This window comes from Filicampus tigris, chromosome 18 (assembly GCF_054856515.1).
Source record: "Filicampus tigris isolate MCC_2025a chromosome 18, RoL_Ftig_1.0, whole genome shotgun sequence".
NCBI lineage: Eukaryota > Metazoa > Chordata > Actinopteri > Syngnathiformes > Syngnathidae > Filicampus > Filicampus tigris.
Window position 1 is genome coordinate 7533598 of NC_141234.1, and position 17974 is coordinate 7551571.

General features: G+C 40.6%; 1 protein-coding gene across 1 annotated transcript in view; it reads right to left on the reverse strand.

Moving 5' to 3' along the window:
• csmd3b (CUB and Sushi multiple domains 3b) overlaps positions 1 to 17974 on the reverse strand; it is a 318466-nt gene that overhangs the window by 178427 nt on the left and 122065 nt on the right. The gene's annotated exons all lie outside the window — the stretch shown is intronic.

The window sequence follows — 17974 nt, forward strand, 5'->3', positions numbered from 1 at the left end:
GCTCCTCATAGCCTGGCCTCTGAGGTACAACACAAAGAACTCTCCATTATTTGAGAATACATTTAAATTTTAAAAAAAGGAGGAAGGGGTGGGCGGCGAGGCAGGTTGGTAGCAATAAAAGCCACCAGTGGATAGGGGGCTTTTAAATAAATCATGCCACAAGATTAAAGCCCATAGAGCTGTGAAATCGCAGTGTAGCTTGATATACAAACAGGAAAACAACCAGGAGGGAGCACAAAATCGACGCTGCATTGCTGGATTTTCTGAGAGGGACCTCGAAGGAGGCAGCCAACTATATAACCCTTTTTCCCGAGAAAATTTGATTGATTATTCAATATTGTTTTCTGAGCAGTAAAAAAATGAGAAGTTTTAACTACATAAAGTGTGGAAAATGGTTTCACACCGACCACACTTCCCTCGTGGATCTCCACAGCATCCAGTTTAGGCGGTCAACTCATGATACGAACAAGTAAGATGCAGTAATTACACACAATAACAAAATGTCCCTAGTGGAAAATGATCTGAAAGATCAATGATATAAATAAATGTTTTATGTGGTAAAATATGAATGACAAATATACAATTCAAACATCGAATGCAATGGGGAAATATCAGTTCCAACAAAAAAGTTCAAATGACAACATACAAAACATACACACGGCAATGCTTCATAAATACACTAAAAGGTATGTGTTACTCAAAAGAATTTTGTCCCTGCCCTGAGTGCAAAAAAAGGATCCCATTCCGAAAAGCACTTGTGCTTAAGTGTCTCCAAAGAGCCGTTTTAAAACATTTACTTTACAACATGTCGTGACTGTTGCTTTGTAGCTTCTGACCTATACTTGCACCATCACTTCTCTTCAATATGCCTTTTCATCTTTTATACCCGCGGTGTATTAATTTCATAGCTCAACAAACAAGAAGAGTACGAGTCTCCTCTGTCTTTTACACATTGTATGGAATTCATCTGGCATCCTCTACTTGTGTAAAGGCACTTTTTTGTAGACATATAATTACAGGAAATGTTTACCTTTGACGTATTCTATTAGTGGATGTGTCACTGCAGTCTTGGTCAAGGTCACGTTTTAATTGACTTTAGATTCCAAGAAAATACATCATACAACAACAATACACAAATGACAACGTTTCATTTTTGGCACTTCTCCATCCTAAACAAATCACGCTAGCAATGTAGCTGCCTTGGCACGCGGCAACATTCAAATTTTGCTAGCAGCTTCATGACTGCAAACTCTACCTTTAAATGATGCTGTTATGTGACAGTGTTAATGCGATGTTGTGCTATATACTATGCTACAGTACACATATGTTATGCTCTGACTTGTTAGTTCATGATATGCTATGTTAGGTATTGTTAGCGTACATGTGTTATGATGTACTATATGCTGTTTTATGGTGTCATGCTGAATTTAAGTTAGGTAATGCCATGCTATGCAATGTTACTGTCGTGACCCTGCTCTGTGTTGGTGTTTTTTTTTTTTCTCTTCCAGCTGGAGTGGTGGGCAGTTCCCTCCAGCTGCGCACTTGCCTCTCATTGTAATGGGCCATGTTTAAATGGACTGCCAAGCCGTTTGTGCCTCGTCGGATTATTCCTCTGCTTGCTCATGACTAGAATCACAAGTATTACATTTTCTAGACGTCGCACCTCGTTCATGCCAAGTATTTTTCTCTCATTGTTTTTTCCCTTTTTGCCATCATAAGTATTAGGTTTTTGTGGTATTTATGGTTTGTAACATACGGATTTGGATTCATCTTGTATTTTCACGACAAGCGATTTTGGTTATTTCGCTCATTGCCTTTTTCAAGCGTCTTTAGTTATTCTCGTTTTCCTAGTTCTTCCATACCAGCGCTATTGTATGTACTTTGTCGGTTTTGCAAGTTTTTCTGTTTTATTGTAAATCTGAGTTCCTGCTTTTGAGTCCTCTCTGATTCCGGATAACTCCGGGATAAGAAAAGTTACGTTAAATGGTATTATGCTAGTTTATTTCACATCATATTATGCTCTAATGTACAGTACTATGTAATTTCATTTTATGCTACGTTATGCTACAGTAAATTATGCTATGCTATGTTATGTTAAAATGCAGATAGGAGCAACCTACGTGGAAGGCAGAGTAGTTTCTTACTGGATAACAAATGTGCGCTCTGTTGTACTAAATGTATCTTACTTGCACCATTACAACGGCCAAAGAACATTTTTTTGCAACAATTACGATAATTAACTGGTGATTTATGGATAGCAGAGCTCTCGTAAAGGGAGAGGTGTGTGCGACCAGATTGCTTTAAAATGCAATGCATACTGTTTGTGTGTATGTGCTAGGGGAAATACTTTGCTTGTAATAGCTAGCTTGTCACTCCCTTGCTAATGTAATTTCCAAACAATGCGCCACACTCACACACGCACACAAAAGCAAGCATGCGGTCCCGCTAATGCCTCCTTTTCTCTTTCTTTCACTTGACTCTGATTGTCACTTTAGAGCCATTTATAGGATATTAGGAGTTTATTTTTTTTTATTTATTTTTTTTTTTAAACGAACTATGAAGATGTGTGTGAAAGGTAACGAAACTTGGCCGCAGAAATGTTCAATTGGACGCCCGCTGATGTAAAAGCCCTCTTAATTTCTCTCTTCGGAAACGAGTAACTGTCAGTTTACGAGCCACTTACTTTATTCACGTTCACCTCATGGGGGTTACGGTTTATTTCCACAAATGCCAACCAACAAATCCTCCCTACTTGCGATGACAAGACCCCCTCGCCCCCGCCCCCCACTCAGAGTAAACAACAAGGATCACTTGTAGAAATGTACTTTAAGTCTGCCCATTCTTTATAATTTTTTTCTTAATAGGAAAAGGGAGACATTTACTGTATTTGTGTTAGGTGGATGAACGTCTACTGTATGTGTCATTTTACATGAACACATGGGCCTACTACGCTACTGTGTTTAAATGTTAGTTCTATTGGTTATACTTGGCAAACCAAGTATTTTTTTAGGCAGTATTTTGATGGATTAGATTGATTTGTAAGGGACTACTGACGCTCAACATGTATTTTAAAACATTGTTAAGCCTCATTTTAATCTCCTGCCAAATGTGTAAGGCATATCTTTTCTTATCAACATTATTATCGCAAAAGTCCACTCCTTTCAGATATCTTTCCTATCATTTCCCATCCCCTCACACAAATTCACCAGCTCCACAGACACACACGCTTCCCTCGTTAAGGCCATTAATGGTGTTTTTTATCTGAGTTCACAAACGTCTGCTTCTGTTATTTCGCCGCGTTTCATCATGCGGCATCTCGTTAGCATTCATATAATCATCAGATAAACTCTGTTTGACACAGGCGCTCGCACACATGCACGCACAGTCGCGCTGAGCAGGAGATGAGGTCCAGAGGTCATAATTGTTCAGGTTGGCTGGAGAGTCAAGGGCAAGCACATTCATTTTCTGTCTTTTCGCGCTTGTTCATCACCGAGGACGTTCACACTGTTTAATTGTTATTCTATGTGCAAGGGACTGAGGAAAAAGCGATGAATCTCTCCTAATTATCAGCTCAAAACAAGCACGATGATTTATTTATTCTTGAAAGAACTGCCGTCCCATCAATGCTCTCGCTCTCCTCTCTGCATCTTGATTTATTTTCCCAGTCATGTCCAAAGTTCAGGGTCTGGAGTCATGTGATTGATTAACAGCACTGGTCTGTGTGACATGTATGGGCACGCCACACACACACACCTATTTACACCCAAACATGCACTCACACACACACTCTCTCATGTTCAAACACATACATACACACGCCACACCCACATAAACACACACGCACACCAATATACACGTCAGTGTCAGCGAAGATCCTGGAGGGGGGCATTAGGTCGGCACATGTGACACACTCCTCAAAGATGGCAAACTTGCTGTAACAGTCCACAAAGATGGTGAACATCCCACGACACTCCACATGATTGGCAGCAAGACCAGCTATGAACACCGACAGCCAATCCATCGCACTCTTCAAGCCTACTGATTCGGGATTCGGCGCAGAGACTCCCCCCCCACCCAAGAAGCGAGGCACTCCGACGGGGGGTCGAACAGCAGATTAACCTCGCTGTCAGCCCCAAAGGTTCAGAGGGGAACACGCTGTGACTCAAACTGACAAGTAGTGATGCAAGCTAAACACCAAGGCAGCCTCGTCTTGTCCGGCAATGTATTTTCTATGCATCTTTAGTGCGCTGAAAAAAAAACTTGGTCCGAAACGAGTACAGGTCAGGTGAGTGAACCACTACATTATCAGTAAGACCGGTGACCTTTCATACAGTATAGTGTTTTCTAGGGCTGCACGATATTGGGAAAACATGCGAAATGGATGTTGACTATAGTGATAGGTATGTTAAATATCGCAATAATATCTAACACAATGACATTTTCACTACCAAATGAAAGCAGTAAAAAAAAAAAAACGCAGCAAAATAAGCAAGCTCAATGTGTTCTACGCTTTTGTCGATATATTGTGCAGCACTAGTATTTCCCAGTAATTCTATAATGATATTTCTACAAATAGTAAAAGTCCAACTACATGGACAAATATGTATTTAGCAAAGGGCCATTGAACTTATTATATACTGCATTTCGTGTACCAGGCAGGTTTTTGGTAGCCATCTTGGAAAAAAATGCCAAAACGGTTCTCCCACTTTAAGTAACGGTAAAAAAAAACAAAAAAAAACAGGTGGATCACACTTTTTTCAGTCAGTCTACCCTGGATTCAGTATTCCTTCCAAATTGCATGGTCTAACCATCATTTGTCTTATCTGCTACACAATTTTGGAATTTGGGAGGAAGCTGAAGAAAGCAAACACAAGCATGGGGAGAACATGCATGGATGGATTTTACACAGTCCACATTTGATCCCCATGGAAAATGGCTCACTCAATCCACGATGCACCATCACCGACCTATTGTGATACAACAGCGCCGTATACATTTGTCCTTTTGCCTTCAATATCAGCAGGTGCGACACCTCCCCCCACCCTGATCTTTGTGACATGCCTCCGTGAGCATACTAGATTTTCCTGGCAGTGTTTTCAACAGCATCCGTAAACAGCAGTCCTGCACTATTTAATAATAAATGTTGTGTACCTCCGTCTTCCCACAACCGCCCTTCCTCTCTCTCTCTCTCTTTTTTAGACAGTTGATAGTGACTGTGAACCCCAACTCCCCGAGCTAAAGCTTGTTTAGGCTTCTGGCTATCCCATCACTTACTATTACACTTGACGGGCATGGGGAAGGGTTCACACATCCGCACATACAGTGAAAGGGACACACACAAACATCAGGAATGTGGGCAAACACAAATGGACGTGCATGCTGGTGCGCACATACACCTACAGACACACCTGTGTTGGGCAGATAGGCAGAGACAGATTGCATGCCTCCACTGGCATTCAAAGGGGAGGTGTCAGGGCTGACAGCGACTTAAAGGTACAGTCGTTAGAGAGAAATATGGGCCAGGGGGGGGGGTGGTTGGGGGTGGGGGTGTTGACAGAGATTAGATGTGGTGCTGAGAGAAAGAGGGAGTGTGTATAAGAAGAATTATGACGGCGAGGGATTAAATGCGTGCGCCAAGCACACGTGGGAGGTCACTAACTTCACGGTGGTAAAGGAATGTCATACACAACAGGACTTCATGAGAAGTCTGTAGGAAGTTGCACAAACTGGTAGCCATGAAAACAGTGCTGGCTGGCACATATATTGAGGTACAGCAATGAAAAGAAAATCTTTGTTCTCCAAAGTAGAAACAGATGCTTGCAAATGACTTATTTTGATTCAATGCAAATAGTATCTGAGAACCTCAAATATGATAATATTTACTGTTGAGAGGGTGAAATTCAAAGTTTTGGTCGATTTTAAATTAAATCATATCTCTAAAAGATGAACCGATTCTAAGAATAAATTATGAGATTATTTGATAATGGTTTTAGTAGTAGTAGTAGTTGTCAATTAATCATTGTGCCGCTACTGCATTTAGTGTTATAAATGTTTCTAATAAAACCCAGAAAATAAAATAAGGGTTATACTATGTTCATTGAAACAAGTACAGAAGAACCTTGACTTTAATCCCTCCTCCACTTCCAAAGAACTCATGTACTGATTTAGTGTGAGTTGTGGCCTACAGCAGCGCCCAAGTGTTTTCATTTTGTATTTGTATTTTTGTCCCACTTCACTCAAGCAGTGTCACATCTGAAGCTCACTTCAATTTTTGTTTGCAACACACAGCAAAAGTCAACCAAGTGACACTCCTAAATCAAGGTACCACTGTATCACCAATTACATTGCATTACTTTTCACATGAAAGGCTCGACTATTCTCAAAATGCACTCTGTCAATGATATATCTGGATTTGTAGTTCAACATCAAAGCATCTCACCGTCTGTATTTCCTGTTCATTCACTTTCAGTTTTGTGTCAAGCCTTGCAAGCTTTTCAGCTAAATTTCATGTTGGAGCCTTCCCACATGAAAAAAACCCCCGCAATGCAGTCGTGTCTCTTGTAATGCTTTGTGTTGGCGTCAAGTGTGCATGGCCCGTGATAATAACTACCTCTTTGACTTGTTGATGACAACACAGTGGCACTAAATGCCGCGCCCGCCCATGCACACACACAAACACACACCCTCAAAGGCCCCTTTACACATCTGTACACATGGCACAGATGCACATCTATGAGAATAGTGTTACATGTTGGAGGATTCTGGGTTGTCTTTAAAGCTAAACACTAAATCCAACTTCCAGACAGCATTCCAATCGAAAAAGCTGCATGGAAATGTAAACATCGACCTTGGAAATGGCAGTTAGCTTGAGCAGGATGGTGGCCATATATATTCCCCGGCTTGGCATATATGAATCACTTTTACTTAGGATGTCCTTCCAAATCCAGTTTCGGGCGGCGGCATGGCGCAAAGTGGAGCAAATCCGAGTGGACGCTTTTACAACGTTCAGCGTGATGAATGGCCATGCCGCTGCTACCGCAACTCCCACTATATACCGGCACTAGTGAACGTGCTGTCGTAATTTTTCATCACGCACAATTTTCATACTAAGGACAGTAAATTCAAGTAACTAAGATCAATTACTTAAAATTACTGTACTGAAATAAGTGTTTCGAGTACTGTATCTGTACTTTACTTGAGTATGACGACTATACTTTTTCTCCATATATTTGAAAACCGATATCTGCACTTTCTATTCCCCTGTCAAAATGTGCCAGTTACTTTTTTCAACCTCTGCAGAGATGGAACCCAATGTAAAAACGACTTGGGAGAGAGCGGTAGAATCAACCGTAGTTGAGATAATGATTAATAGAGATATTGGGGTCGTATAAGGTGGAAACAACAGGGACAGTAGCGACAAGGAGGAGCGCAAAGCAGGCAGCATTAATGATGACGGCAACAGATTCGGACAAGCAAGATATTCCCCATCGGCCTTATTTAACCCATCCTGTTCGGGTCAAATTTGACATTAGGCAGCAAGAAAAAAATATCCCAAATGTCATTCTTTCACCCCGAATATATATATATATATAGAGTGAGTTGAATGAGCTGAATGTTGTGAAATTTAAATTGGAATGGTTTAAATATCAAGTGTTGAATGTGCCATTGGAAATGAATGGTGATTTTTTAAATTGCTTTTTAAGGTTGAATCATTTGAATTTTGGGGAAGTAGGAATTTTGAATGAAGTTGAATGACCTATATGAAAATGTGTGGAATGAGCGGGAAAAGATCCAGCGTAGCAGATGGGGAAGTGTTAAATGTCCCATTGGAAATGAATGGGGTTTTTGGGGATGAAAAACAGGGAATTTGGGGGGAACTGTAAATGTTAAGGGCGAAAAAAATGGACCCCCGGAAGCTGTGAATTTTTGGAATGCATTCAAGTTGGACTGGCAAGAATCGGGTGAAAACTATGGAAATAGAAGCAGCTTTCGCCTTCACACATTTAGGAAGACATTAACATGCCATACGTACATGGAAAACGAGCAAAATTTGTTTGATGAGGTCTGCTCCAAAAATGCCTGTTCCAGCTGAAAAAAAAAACACTTCCGGCCTTCAAAAATTCACTGTTATTCTGTATTTCTACTCAAGTACACAGTCTTGCCACGTTTGCCAGGAAAACCTGCTCCCTGGGGCTTGCTGTTTGCAAAATACGCCATGAACACAATTAATACGACAAATAAAACCAGTGACATTTGCAGCATGCTCAGACCTACAGGTGGCAAATTAAAATGAAAAAAATGCATGGCCGTGCTCCCGTCCCACAACTGCAATGCTCTCCAGGGGTCACTGACAAATCAGATGATTACGAGAGTGACACCGGTGATGGGTTTTGGCCTTAACCCTCGCATGGTATCAGCCCGATCGCATGCCTCTTGGGGGATTGGGAAGAGATGTGATGGATATCGCTATCATCACAGGACTAAATGAGGCAATATTGTTGGGAAAAGTGCTCTTTCCAATCCTAGCCAAGGCACATCACGTATTTGGACTATTTGGTATCGGGCCGCACAGAGTCTGAAAGAAGTTGTATTTTGAAAATCAGGCTAACAAAATAGTATGTCTTTAGAGCGGAAAGGGGGGAAAAAGGTCAAACGATGAGCAAGAAGACTACAACTTTTTTGGGGTGTCTGAAACTGAATAATTAGATTTACATTCATTCCAGATTTCTTGTTTCTGAGTGACCGTATTCTCCCATACGTCATGCAAACTGTAACACCCATTGTGAGCATGAGGTGCTCGTGTGAGCGTCTGCACACTCCGGCTAAAACTAGACAGTCGACAACGAGTGAATGGGAAATTGGGCAAAAAGCCAGCGGGTCGCTTCACTTACCCAAGCGGATTATGGTATTCATAGTGTTAATGCGATGCCTGTAACGCAGAAACCCTATTAACGTAAAAATAAATAGTGTGTTTTTCACAGGACAGCGACAATATTGTACAGTATTCCGTATGGTATGGCACGTTTATCATGGGTATATCCACAAAAAAAGTCTAATGAAGCCATGCCAGGCATTTCAGTTTGAAGTAGCCATTTTAGGATGTTGACGATTTCCAGGACGCCTTCAAAGGGGTACTTGAACACTGATTCTGTCCAACTGCTACAATAGCTTGAATGTTTAACTTTAACATGACATTTGGTAGGCTTGTCAATCATAAGCAGACTCACAAAAAAGCCTCTAGAAGCCATGCCTGAAATGTAATTTTGGTTTGAAGCGGGCATTTTAGTGTCATGTTGGTCATTTCCAGAGGTCCTTCAAAAGCGACCATGTCCTTGAGAGCTTGTCGGATTGAAGTTGGAACGTGTACTTGACAGATGGACGATGCTAAACTGCAAAATAGTTCAGTTTGATTAAGAGGTGAGGAGAAGTGGTAGGTCCTTGCCATAAAACACAAAACTAATAATTCCACAGCCTCAGAGATTAACCACACGTCTTGTGTGCATGATGAAGATCCCACCATACCTTCCTGGCATGACGGTATAGATAACTCCAATCTGATTTCCTTGAAACTCTGTATATTTGCCATTACGTCCCACAGCCCTGCCACTATATTAAAAACAACATTAAAGGTAATTTCGGCTGCTCAATATTTGCACTGAGTGGTTGCTAGGAATATTTGTTATGGGATTATTATGTATTATTGAGGCACAGAGCGTGCTCTGTTTGAGCCAAGGCATTGGGGCCACATTCTGTCATCTTCTTTTAATGTTTAAAAACACAAGGCTGGCATCTGCTGCTGCATACTAATCATAATACACACTCACACACAAAAAAAAAAAAAAATTCACATGCACGCACACGCAGACACAAAACCAAGCACAAGTACTCTAACAGACTTATTGTGGCGCTCAAGACATTTTAAGAGTTTGGGGATAACAATGATCATTACGAAGCACATGGAGGCCATGGTCCAGTGAGGAAACACAGTCTATAATGGTCAAGTGACAGGCAGTGATTAATTGATACGTCAACAAAGGCACTGTGTCCGTGTGTTAAGGTCACTACACGCTCTTTTTAATTGAATTCTTGTATTTGTGTCTGCGAGGATAATGGAGCGAATCGCAGGAGCAGAGAGGAACACGCATTGTTCCCGTTCCGCATTTTTCCATCCGAACGTCGGCCCCTGCCGTGGCAGCGTTTCAACGTCATTAGGCCGCCGACACAAAATCTTTAAACATGGCCGCCGTCGTAAATATGTGCACACACCTGAGCAATTAACAATGCTTTAAGGGCAATGTTTTAGTAAAAACTTCTCCCTGCTAATGAAGACGGAATTAGGGAGCCTCAGCAGTTCCAGGATTTACTAGCATTTGGTTGAAAAGGAAGTCACTGCAATTAGAAAATGAAGTAGCAAAACAGTGTTATTGAGAAATTTTGCAAACGGTATCATGACAGATGTTTTATGGATATATATCTATTCCTTATGATAATCATGCAAAAAACTATGTGAATGACAGGACAATACTGTGCTATTACAAACTTTGGGTATGATATAAAGAATGTATTTTGGTCAAAATCATCATCATGTAACCAAAGAAGTCACAGAGAAACTTGTCATACACTGGTGATAGTTTGTGGCGTGACCACACCGCAGAGTATATTGGAACAAAAATCGTTGTTAAATAGGGCATTCCTACATGACCTAAGATCTTCAATATTGCACCTACAAGACTCAACTAGATGCGCCGAAGTGATGCTGATGTTCTGGTTAGCAAGGGAGTTCAAATTGTCTCAAATAACCATAATATGCGCATCCGTGAACTGATAACTCCACTTCATATCTGTTTCCATTTTCCTCAAGAGGTGTTTATTTGTCCTTTCTGGACTAACAGGAGCTATTTTGAGGAAACAAAGATATACAAAATAGTCACAAAAACAAGTATAAACAGACTCAGAGGACAACATGATCCAAGTAAGTTCTGATGAAATCAAATCAGTGTAAACTTCAAGGCAAAAAAAATAGCCAAGGTGTAGACGGAGACAGCTGGACGCCCCTTCTAAAATCTCAGATTGAAAGAACAATTGCATTTTCAGTTCCATTTGAATTATCTGCCGTGATTAAAAAGCAGCAAGGGAAAACAACAGCAGGCAGGCACAAAGTATCAAACACAGAATGTTGAGGTGGAAATGCTGTGGGTTTTTTTTCGTTACAGCGAAAGTACAAGGTATGTGTCCTCGGCTAACCCAAGCATTCAAATCCAAAAGACCAGAACAGAACCACTGAATGGATTCCTTAGTCAAGATGGTGGACAGTTGAGAATGCCGCAAACCTTCTGTAGGATTGAGTCACCCCGTGTTTGTGAGTCACGCTCCGAGGAAAGAATTCCACATCGACATCAATGCGGGAGAACCTTAGGCCTCAGCGCGGTTCTCTTTAAATAACGAGACAGGCGCGTCGATCCCTGCCCACGTGGCTCACCGCTAAACATCCAGTGGGAAGTCGGGTGGGCGTGAGGCTGAGACTGAATGGAGAAAAAAAAAAAAGCATCTCCCTCATAAAAAGGGATGACTACTGTGTAGCAGTATTCCATAATGCTGGGACCAGGGTGGGAAATTTAACAACTGACACTGATAATATGTTACTATCTTGTGTTTGTACATCACCGACACAAAATGGGGAGAAATATTGACAATTTTCCACTTTCAGCAGAAGTAGTGGGGTAGACGTTGTACTGAGTGGCCTGGACGGTGACGCCCCTTTCACACTGACTAACAATATTGTTTTGCAGCAGCTGTCGCCTAGGACAGACGTCATGCGGTGGCACTTTATTGGCTGCCGCTAGATGGCGTCGCTTTTTGACGATAAACAGTAAAACGACGTCAACTCGCAGATGACTGTTTGACCTTCCCTTTTCCGGCTAATGGCTGTTAAAAAAATTGCTTAAAATCAACCCAAAGGCTCATGTAAGACTCATGAGTCAATTGAGAAAAAAATGGTCATTTTCACAAATTATGGTTAGTTTTAATTAGTTTTGTAAAAGTAAAAAGTTAGTTTCAGTTAGTTTTTCTTTTTTACAATCATTTTCATTTTCCTTAAAACTGAAAAACTTTTAGTTTGCATTAACGTGAGTGCATTCCAGATTGCAGGGAAAATGTGTGACGACCCACCTAGCCCCGACCCACCCGCTTCCTCCCTGTTGAAAGCAATTGTCACATCACAGCAAACATCTCTGGCATTTAACTGAGTGCATTCTCAGTTCTCTCATTTTTGGTCCTTCGGTCCTTGCCGCCTGCTCGTCTCTGCCGGATCCCCACCTGCAATTGTCAGAAGGCTCGTCAAACATCCGTTCTCATCCCTCCAGTAAGGAGGGGGGGGGGGGTAGAGGCCAGCTCTGCGGCTCATCAAACTGATCCTTCCCCGGGGAAAGAGCACGTCTGATACCTGGGTGACGACCCGCAAGGAGGTTGTGAGCATCAAGAGGCTAATGGGCAGCTTGAGGGGATTACCAGTTTAGCCGCTGGGATTACTGGAACTCACACACACACAAATGCATACAAAAAGAAACACTGGTGAGTGTATTTACCAGACTGGGAAAGTCATCCAAGACACACAGTATTGGCTCACTGACTCTCGGTGGCCTGCAATTCCAAACGATCGACAAACCCGCTGGGATCTGAGCAGGGTGGTTGTCACAAAAAGAGTTGCAGGTCATTGCGACATTTCTATCACAGAGACGTAGAACTTGCATGACGAGGCAGCCAAAAAGTGTTTGCTCATTCCTCGCTCCACTTTGTAACGTTGCCAATACAAATTTATGAAAAGTGGAACAGTGGGTACTTACCTTGAAGGTACCGTGGGCACTGACAAAAAATCTTAAAATCTGTCATTTGTGATTCAGCTCGGAGGAACATGATGCACTGTGTTATTAGAGAGACATAATTCCTAATTTCGTTGGATTTTTTTTCACAAAAAAAAAAAAAAAAACGCTTTGTAGCTCACAGGCTTGTCAGAAAAATACAAAGGGCTCAAAAACCAATGTATTTTACTGCGTTTACATTTTTATACTTTTATTTTCAACATCCCGATGAAGTTGGCACAACTCCTCTTGCCCACATACATACTCAAAATGCCATTGCTCCATTGCATTTTTCTAATCATTTAATTGCAATTTATGTAACCTGTATGCACAGTGTGTATAGCACCTCTCAAGATAATGAACTCTATTTCAACACCAGTTCATCAAAATTCATAACACAATTTATAATATATATAATATAATAATAATCACCAAGTAGTTAATAGCTGAGTGTCAAGCAAAATGTGTTTTACCTTCCAAACAATATATTTTTCATTTTTGTCAAAACAGTGACACGACCACCACAATATGAACTAGACATAACACAATCTGGATTTTTGGGGCCAATCATGATATCTAATCATGACTCAAGACTTTTTGTTGATGTTTAACAATTTTTGCCAAGCCCAAAGGAAAGAAGGGGGGGAAAAAAAGTGCGATTTTATATGAAACATTCGTTAACAAACAAGCAGAATTTGATTGTTAGTCACAGTGTAGCTGCTTTCATAACATAAATTCAATAAAGTAACTACTGTCAAGATTTTTGATGAGATTCCAATTTAAGTATTTTGTGAAGAACTTGTGCAATTATGTGCCCCAGCTGCATGCTATTATCAAGTGAAGTGGGATGTCAATGTTGTATTGTAATCATATTAATGGTGGAGATGGGTCTTAACAATTGTATAGATCTTTATTAGTTTCACAATTAATCATCATTGCATTGTGGCCAATGCAGTGGAGTTAATGGAGTTACACCATCTAAAATGTGAATGAGGGAAAAAAATAAACCAAATCAAGTGCCATGCTTATCGGCACTGCAGCTATGGTTCGCTTCCACAAATAGTCTTTTGCTCACAAAAAAGGCCATCATTTAATTTGCACAATCTGCAATTCACAACATTGCGGCCAATCACAAAATTAACAGACACATGCAAAAATACCGGCCATTCCGACACAGCCGATCAGATCGTTGAAAAGTCCCTTACCAGACATTTTGTAAAGACTTCTTTGATGGAACACTTTATGGCGCAGTCATCAGAGTATAAACGAGGCTTACATCAATCACCAAAGGTGATTCTCCCCATTGTAAAACCCAAGATTGATTCCGGTGAAGTAGGAGAACCAGGAGAATCCCAGACAATGACAGCAAGGAGTCCATTTTTAATAAACTTCAAAAAAGACGAACAATGACACGGGGAGATATATTTTGACTCTTTCATTCAATGCTGCAGAGTGTTCTTTGGAGATTACAATTGTAATCTGCGACTGAAAAGAACGGGCAGCCGGTTATCGGCGGCGAACAAATGACGTTGACAAAATGAGTCGAAACAGAAACGGTCGCGGAAGTAATATTCGAGAAGAGAGATGAAGGAGTCCATTACAGGTGCAGATAGAGACAGACTGTGCACAGGATGATAGTAGATAATGGACACGTGATAAACTTGACAAACACAATGTATAAAGCACAGCTCAAATACTGTATCTCATTTTTTACAGCAAAAGCCGGGGAATCCCTGAGGAAGCTACATGCTCAAAGAAAACACTTAATGGAAAAAGTAATTTCCTAAATGGCCGTTAGCAGCTTCCAAACTTCCTGTGACAGCTTTTCGTTTCCCCGCCCCCTTTTAAATAAAGCCAGCTGCATATTCCCGAGCGCCAATTACAACATATCACCTGAAATGCTGATCGAGACAGTCTGTGTCCTTAGTTCACCTTGTAATAGTCTCAACATCCACTCACTGTTCTTGAATGTATTACGGTCACTGTAGCATTATACTCATTTTATATGTAATTACATTGTGCAAGCACAACTGATATTGTGGTGTACAGAAGTAGATAATCGCCAGGTAGAGGCACCCGGGGATAGAGTTCAATTACCTGCAATTAATTTGATTTATAAATTGTACTTATTTTCTATATTAAATAAAATATTAGAAATCATCAGCGATCAAGTGACCACTGACACACACTGTTAACATTAGCAACTTGTTTCAGTTTAATTGCTTTTTTAATTTTCCAGAAAAAAGTTCATCAGGAAGGCACTTTTTAAAATGCTAAGAGAAAGCTGATTGCTGTAATTACTCTAATCAATACATTTAACTTTAAACAAGAACTTCAGTTAATAAACATTTTTTTACATTAAAAATTATCAGTAATGCACTCAAATCGGTAGTTTTAATAAACTACTTCTATTTATTTACTTTGAAAAGCTTTTTCTTTTTTCCTGTTGCTTTTAAATGTCTTATTTTGTTAGTTAAATGCTTTGTTGTTAATGTTAAATAAAAACATTTGAAAGTTGTATTTTTAACAATGTGAAGCACGTTGATCTACCTTGTGCATGGAATGTGTAATACACTGAAAATCAAGGTGCCTCGCCTTACATTTCCATACAATTCTATTTTTCATGGTTTTTCGGCATTGATTTATATTTAGTATTTATCATTTTATTTTACTTATGAATCAAACACAATCACTAAAGATACCTTCACTGAGGGAAGATCAGATGGTTCAGATCCCTTCAACATGTCACAGTCACCAAATATGGTTCCGGCACTACCCATGACTTGTGTTTTTCACTTCTCGACAAAGGAACAATGTTGGTCAAATAATCGCGCCACAAAACAATATATTTATATAACAATAATGAAAAAAAAAAAAAAGGCATTCTCTTGTCTCTTCGCTTCCATCTTCGTACCCTATAGGCAACAATATGTGGATGTTCACATATACAAACACAAAGGAGTTGCACAACCAAACAAACACACACCTCTTAAAGGCAGAAGTGATGCGGCAGGAGATGAAATATGACAACCTCAGGGGTAAACACACCTCCGTTGGAACTCCATACATACACACCCCATGCATTCTCCTCACAAATATATTGTGCCAACATCAAAAGTGTTTTCACGACCTTTGTATTTGTACGCTATAGTTCCCTGTGTTTATCCCTTTGAATGTTTTTTTTTGTGTTTTTTTCCACTGTGTTGTGTCTATGCGAGTGACCCCTGCATGTCCTCAATTCAGAGGAAAAGAAGAGAGTGCCTTATTGAGTGTAAAGGGGGCATTGCAGAAGATTACATGCAACAAAGCGGGTCAGAACTGGAACACACAAAGACCAGCTTGTAATACAAATACGTTGTGTTGTTTAAGGGCAGGTTTTCGTGCAGTCTAATGTGATACACATTTTAAAAAAAATAAAGCTGCAAAATGGTCGGCGAACTTTGACAACATAGTCTACCCACATTAGATGGCATGGGCAAAAAAAAAAAAAAAAAACCTGGCAAATTTAGTGTAACCCATCTGTCCAGGATACCTGCTTCCAATTTGGGCTAATTTAGGCAAATTCTTGAGTAGGCATTTATCAAAGTACGAACACTGGAAATGGCAGCTGAACCCAAAGTCAACGTGCTTACTTCCTGGTAGGGCAGTACTTCCAAATATGGCCGCCGCAGTGTAAAAAAAAACAAACAAAAAACGCTCGACTCAAAATTTCAAGGAAACCAAAAAATGTAGTTGGGCAATTCAACAACATGTTTAAAATTTTGTTGTTGCAAAAATAGGCTTCACAGAACTGATGATCCCTTGTATTGTACGACGAAAGATGTACTTTGTAAGTAAAAACAATTCAGCAAATTGTTTGGGGCAAGCCACTGGCTTGATTTGTTGTGCTAACAAATATTGTTGCCTTAAATGTCAACAATTGATATTTTAAAGTTGTCCAACTGTTGTTACCGTTTTAGCCTGAAACATACACGGTGTGGTTTTTTTTTTATAGTGTGGGGCGCCGCCGTCTTTATGCTCTGCCGCGCAACACTGCCACACTGAGCGAGTGCAGTGTGAAAAGGGCTTGGCGCTGAAATAACAGCATGGTAAATGGCCGACCTGAGCTGGAGTCAAAGCTCCTTCGGTGTTTCGCCACACCGAAGTGAAGAATATGACAAAAATTCTCAGTGTTTCATGCAATAATAAAGACGAAGTGAGCATTACGATGTTAGTAAAGCTGGAACTGTCTGTACTCGTCCTGGATCTCATTAGGTTGCGGCAGCTGAAGCCCCAAACAATGCAGACGCTTGAAATCACAATAAAGCGCAAACATTATATTCCCATTAGGAGCCCATTGAGTGAAAAGGCCCATAATAAATCACATTAGACAAGCAGACTAAACTCTGCTCACCTCCTTCACCCCAAATGCAATAACTCCTTCTATTGTTTAGCTTTTACATGCAAAACGGAGGTAAAGCCAACACAGTGCAATTGAAGACACACATCACAACATCTTAACTTAGTAGGAGAGTGCGGCAACCTCTTCGCCCTTTCCCCTCTACAACAATCTCATCTTTAGCCCCGAGTAACCTTGTCGTTCACCCTGTTGACCCAACTAAAGATGGATGCCCTACGCTCCAGAAAATATACCCTCACATTGATTGGTTTTCAAAGGGCTTCTAAGTTTCTTCCTTTGTTTTTGTCCTCACCTGACCTCAATTGTGCTCCGCATTGCTTGGCGGATGGCATACCATCATACTGAGTTCACAGAGTGGCTCACGGCAGCAATAATGAACTGACGACAAACAGAAGTGCACTTTCAAAACCGAGCGACATAGCTAAATCAACTACAAAACGCATCCCGCAGTCAATTCTCAGGGTGAATTATTTAAAATGTAGACATTTGTCGTGGTGCTGACTAACGTCAATGAGCTATTTTGCAACCAAGCTGACTTGTCACACATCAGCACACAATTTCAGGATGGCATCAAGACCGTAAACTAGGGGTGTGTAGCTCCCCCCGCAGGCACGACAAACACAAGTTGTTTTCTTGACACGGGTTTATTAAAGGCGTCGATTCTCCATCAAACCATGAAAACTAAACAGAAATAACAATACGATTTGAATAATAACAA